The sequence below is a fragment of the Micropterus dolomieu genome, linkage group LG02 (assembly GCF_021292245.1).
Source record: "Micropterus dolomieu isolate WLL.071019.BEF.003 ecotype Adirondacks linkage group LG02, ASM2129224v1, whole genome shotgun sequence".
Taxonomy (NCBI): Eukaryota; Metazoa; Chordata; class Actinopteri; order Centrarchiformes; family Centrarchidae; genus Micropterus; species Micropterus dolomieu.
Genome location: NC_060151.1, coordinates 17,376,629 through 17,382,781, shown reverse-complemented (window position 1 = coordinate 17,382,781; position 6,153 = coordinate 17,376,629). Strand labels below are relative to the sequence as shown.

The following is a 6,153-nucleotide window of genomic DNA, read 5'->3' as shown; positions in this document are numbered from 1 at the left end:
CCCGGTCCCCCACCCCTCCAACAACCAGTCGCCAGACCCCTCAGAGAACCGAAATACAATTATCAGGATGCACAGCATGCACACAGGACAGAGCCGCACACCAGCCCAGTCCAGGCCCGCACCTGATGCCCCCAACCCCTGACAAGCTCGCAAGCCAATCACGACCTACAGGTGAGCCAACCAACACTACCCCGCTACCAATCTAACTAGCGGCACCCAACAGCCAAGTAATGCGCTGCACAGGAGAGATGCCAGCCGGCGCAAACCGCCCCCATCCCCCCCGCAGCCAGGGAGACCACAGACCCCCACCCACGGCTACACCATGACCCACACTGCACGTTCACAACCAGACCGAAACCCACCACAAGCATCCCCACCGCCAAGCAGAGTGGCTACCTACCCCGCAGCAGCGGCACACTGAACGGCGGGGCAAACACCGGTCCCCCCGTCAAGCCCTCGCCCTAGGCAGCCCGAGTGCCGCACCACGGCCCCCTGCCAACACCACGCCATCAACCAACATTCAAAAAAAACAAAAACGAGTCCCCCATGCCCACACCGCGATGAATCCAAGAATCAACCCACCCCCAGACACACCTACCAGCCGCACGAGACCCTGACCAGCAAGGCAGTACACACCCACCCCCATTAAGTGATAAAGTTGATCAAGGGGAACCAGAAAGATTGGAATTGTGTCAGTTTGTTTGTTTTTATAGCAGACATTTTCTCCATGCTAATGTGATCTATAAGGTGATTCCGATATTGGGTGATACTTATATTCTTTTTGGCCTTCCAGTTCATAAGTTTTCTTGGCGATGCATAAGGCAGTGAGAAGCATGTATGATGTGTCAACCTCTATACTAATGTCACTTAGGTCCCCCAGCACGCAGAGTGATGGGGAAACTGGGACGGGGTAACTTAGCCATATCGATAGGTCTTCACATATCTTCTGCCAGAACTTTTGAACAGGTGTACATTGCTACATAGCATGCATGTAACTATCAGATATGTTACCTGAGCAGTTCCGGCAGATGTTTGACTGCAGAAGACCCATTCTGAACATCCTTTGTCCAGTATAGTGTGTTATATGGAGAGTTTTATTCTGGATAAGTTGTAGATCATTCTAAAGGTATTTAAACATATCTGCATCCAAAAGTTTTGGTCTGGACTAATGGATAGATCTGTCTCCCACTTTAAGAATGGGAGAGAGATTGAACTATCTGTTTTTAACAGTAACGTGTAGACTTTTGATAACAGTTTTGGAGGCGAGAGTTTAAGAAAGTCTGTTATCATTGGAGGTAAATCTAAGTCCATTATTTTATCTTTAAATCTAGCCTGAATTATGGATTTAAACTGTTGAAATTCCAGAAATCTATTATGGCTAATTCCATATTGTGCCACTAGATCCTGGAATGGAATAAAGTTACTGCCTTGCATTACATGCTCTAGATGTCTTATCCCTTTGTCATTAATTTAATTTGTCAGGAATTTAGTGTTTTCTTATTTTGCAGGATGCCAGGATTATTCCAGATTGGGGTAAATCTGCATGGGATAGGTGAAGATATTTTGAGAAGTTCCCACCAAGCTGCCAAGGAAGTTCTTATATTAATGCTTTTAAAGCAGGTATGATGTTTGATGCTGGAACTAATGAATGGCATATCGGAAATTTTAATTTCCTTATAGAATGTTTGTTCTATGTCCATCCATGAGTGGTCCAGGGGGCTCTGATTGATCCATTTTGAGATATATTGTAGTCTATTGGACAGGAAGTAATGATAAAAATTTGGCAGTTCTTAACAACCACAGTCTTTTGCTTTTTGTATTGTTTTTAAACTGATTTGTGGGGGTTTATTTTTCCACAAAGATTTTGAGATGTTTGAGTCCAGTGATTTAAACCAGACAGCAGAGGGTTTGGTGGGTAACATTGAAAACAGGTAATTGATTTTAGGTAGGACCATCATTTTTATGGTGGAGACTCTTCCCATGAGTTATATAGGTAATGATGTCCACCGTACAAGGTCATCCTCTATTGATTTAAGTAAAGGCGTGTAGTTTAGCCATGTCAGTTCTGACAGCCTGGAGGAAATATTGACACCCAGATATTTAATTGAATTGTTGTGATCTGTGCTGCTGTCTTGGCCAGGACTCCCTTGAAAAAGAGATTAGTAATCTCAATGGGATTTTCCTGGTTAAATAAAGGTTTAAATAAAAATAATAATAATAATATTCCCAGACTTTAGCGGTGTGGTAGATATACTCTGGAAATCACACTTTACAGGTAAAACTATGGATTTACTCCAGTTAATGGAGTAGTCTGAGATGGATGAGAATGTATCTATAAGTGTGATAGTCTCAGAAAGAGAAGTTTGTGAGTTTAGGAGGAAAAGTAATACATCATCTGCATAAAGGCTTATCTTGTGGTGTATATTTTCTGTTTGAATTCCTTTAATATTATTATTTTGTCTGATAGCAGCTAGTGCTAGCTAGTGGTGCTATAAAAATAGCAAATAGCGAGTGAGACAGTGGGCAACCCTGCCTGGTACCCCTCTGGAGACTAAAGCATGGAGAAGTATGATCATTTGTTTTGACAGAAGCTCTTGGGGAACTGTATAAGATTTTAATCCAATTTATTTCCAAATCCAAATTTATATAAAGTATCGAATAGAAATTTCCAATTTACTCTGTTAAATGCTTTCTCTGCATCTAAAGAAACAATTGTAGTTTCCAGGTTATGAATAGTGGCACAGTCTATTACGTTAAGTAGCCTGCGTGTATTGTTGGTGGAGAGCCTGCCCTTAATAAATCCTGTTTGGTCAGAGTGTATTATACCAGGAGTGACCTTCTCTAGCCTTCTTGCTAGGGTTTTGCAGATGATTTTAAGATCTGCGTTAATAAGTGATATTGGGCGATAACTGGAAGGGAGTGTGGGGTCTTTGTCTGGTTTAAGGAGCAGGCTGATATTAGCAGTTCAGAGTTCATTGTTGGAGGCAACATGCAAGTACCCCTAATTTGCATAACCATCCTATAGAATGTGGGTGTAAATATTTCCCAGAATTCCTTATAGAATTCAGCCGGAAAACCATCTGGCCCAGGGGCTTTATTATTTGGCATATGTAAGAGAGCTTCCTGGAGTTCAGCCATTGAAACAGGTGAATCCAGAGCCCTGATCTGTTCATCATCTAACCTTGGCAAATCTATATTGTTCAGAAATGCATCAATGTTAGAGCTAGATGGATCAATTTGTGATGTATATAAGTTTTTATAATAATCTCTGAATGCATTGTTGATTTCTTCTGGGTTCCCAGCTGAGTCCTTTAAGGAGGAAATTGTTGTTTTTTTTAATTCAATTTCAATTGGCTGGCTAAGAATCTGCCGGATTTATTGCCATGTTCAAAGTTCTCCAAGCGTAGTCTTTGCAACTGAAATTGGGTCTTTTTATTAATAATTTCATTTCGATGTCTCTAAGGGGGAGTCGCGGCGTGAGCCGTTGTGTTGGTCTGTTGTTTTTGCCCTCTAGGCAGCCTACCGCGAATGTCACGTGACTGAAAACTATGAATTGACAGGGAGGAACACTTCTAACTATTGTTACAATATGACAACATAAAATACACCAGGTTAGTGCTGAATGCAAAAGATGCTCTTTATGTTACACAGCCTAATAATTTGACGTCAGCAGCTGTTTGCACTGTTTTGTCACGATTAAATGAGCTACATTGGTAGGATGCGCGAATTGGCTCTGACAATATCTGAATAATCATATACGCTCAAATCATCCACCCACACTTAACCCAACTAATTATTTTCTCAGATTTATCCCACCTCTACCGGTCCGTTTAATTTTCCAGGTGATTTCTTTATTGTGTTGATGTATGAGTGTTTTTGTTTAACGGTTTACTTTCATGATTAGAAAGGCGTCTGTCAGTCATTTTAAACGTTTCCATCGGCACTGTAATGTCACAGCAAATAGGCTATCCTGGGACATGAAGCTAATCTACACAGACAGCTGTTTACAGATTTTTTCAGTCGCTAGCAAGCGTTTGTCCAATCAGTTGTCACATTTTCAAAACACAGTTAGCACAGCATCGGTCTTTTGTGGCCATACCATTCACACATTTCATGTCGTTTTCACACAATACGCAGTCAGTGAACACATTTCCACAATGCTTAAATTTTCTTAACAGACAAGCTATACCTCCCAACAAAATTATGGATTATTTTTGTAGTACACACCATCCCACAATAGCAAAAACAATATTCCAAACCTTAGATACAGTATAAAAACCTCTGTTTCTGCAATGATTTCAGTTCGAAAACAATATATCTTGGCTGATAATAAACAAACATTTAAATAATTGACACACAGCTGATTTATGTTGGGTAAATTGGGCCAACCACAGCTGATTCCAGTCTGGCTTAGTGGCAGGGTTTTTTTCTTCTATTACATTGACACATGGAGGACTTTGAGGAGTGATGTGTTTGGAAACAGAAAAAGACAAACACTGTAATGTCTGGATGAGGAAGAGTAAGAGCAAGGGGCCCAGGGAGAAGAGCAGGCCCAGTGAGAGGTGCAGGAGCAAGGAGAGATGCAGGAGCAGTGAGAGGAGCAGGGCCAGGGAGAGGAGCAGGAGCAGTGAGAGGAGCAGGGCCAGGGAGAGATGCAGGAGCAGTGAGAGGGCAAGGTAGAGGTGTAAGAATGCATGGTGGTGGCATTCCAAGGGCTCCAAGAACAGTAGTCAGTGATGAAATTCGTGCCACTATCATTGACCATGTAATCAACCACGGTCTTTCACTAAGAGAGGCTGGTGAAAGAGTGCAGCCCAATTTGAGGCGGTCAACAGTTGCTTCCATTATACGCATCTTTCAACAAACCAACAGGTAAGTATTGCATTTTACATGGATTGTTTCTATTCTCACTTGACATGTCAATAAGGTCATACAGTAATGCATATGTTTAATTTTTTTGTCCTTCTAAAGAATGCAACGTCTTCCACCCTCTGGGGGAAGAGGAAAGCTCCTCAATAATGATCAAGAGCTTGCCATTGTAGAAATAGTTGTTGCAAACAATGCAATAAAACTGCGTGAAATTCAGACTAGAATTGTGGAGGACTATGAGATGTTTGATAACATCGATAGCATCAGCCTCACAACCATTACGCGGACATTGTCCAAACACAGAGTGCGGATGAAGCAGCTCTACACTGTTCCCTTTGAGAGGAACAGTGAGAGAATCAAGGAGCTACGATGACAATATGTCCAGGTATAGTGTATATTCAATTCAATGTCCAGTTCTATAAGCTTTGCACTTTGCAAGTAGGTAACCTACACAGTAATAGGTTACAGTACAGTATGGATTACAGTATTGACATGATTTACATAAACTTTGTTTCAGAGAGTTTTGGAATTGGAGGCCAACCAGGCCCCTCATGAATTCATTTACATAGATGAGGCAGGATTCAATCTGGCCAAAAGGCGTCGACGTGGACGAAATGTAATTGGAAAAAGGGCCACAGCTGATGTGCCAGGACAGAGAGGGGCAAACATTACCATGTGTGCAGCAATTGCAAATGCAGGATTACTCCTTCACAGATGTCAGGTTGGACCCTATAATACTGAGCGCATCCTTGCCTTTCTCAATGATCTCCACCAGCGCCTGGTTCCAGAGCAGGATCGGGAGGGTGAAAACATGAGGACCTTTGTAATTACCTGGGACAATGTGGCTTTCCATCATGCGCAAGCAATAACAACATGGTTTGAAGTTCACGCAAGACTGGTAAGTCTCTTCCTTCCACCCTATTCACCTTTCCTCAACCCCATAGAGGAGTTCTTTTCAGCATGGACGTGGAAGGTTTATGACCATCAGCCACATGACCAGATGTCCCTCCTTGAAGCCATGGATGCTGGCTGCAGGGACATCACAGTTCAGGATTGTCAAGGGTGGATCCGACATACCAAGCGGTTTTATTCCAGGTGCATTGCCTTGGATAATACCAGATGTGATGTTTTTTTTTAGTTCCCCCAATTTTTATCTGGACTTTTTGCTGTTGTTTTTTTGTTCAGAATGGTCTTGTGTGTTTCACGGATATTTTGTTCACTGTAAGAAATACTGTAAAACTTTTTCTGTTCTATCATACCGTGTTTCTACTGTACCTCCTGTAG

At 42.1% G+C, this 6,153-nt stretch overlaps 1 long non-coding RNA gene across 1 annotated transcript; it reads left to right on the top strand.

The window, feature by feature from the left end:
* Positions 1–4,699: 4,699 nt before the first annotated feature.
* LOC123956861 lies at positions 4,700–6,145 on the top strand. Its single transcript, XR_006821659.1, has 3 exons — positions 4,700–4,872; positions 4,972–5,254; positions 5,387–6,145. It is a non-coding gene; the product is annotated as an uncharacterized LOC123956861 (long non-coding RNA).
* Positions 6,146–6,153: the final 8 nt, after the last annotated feature.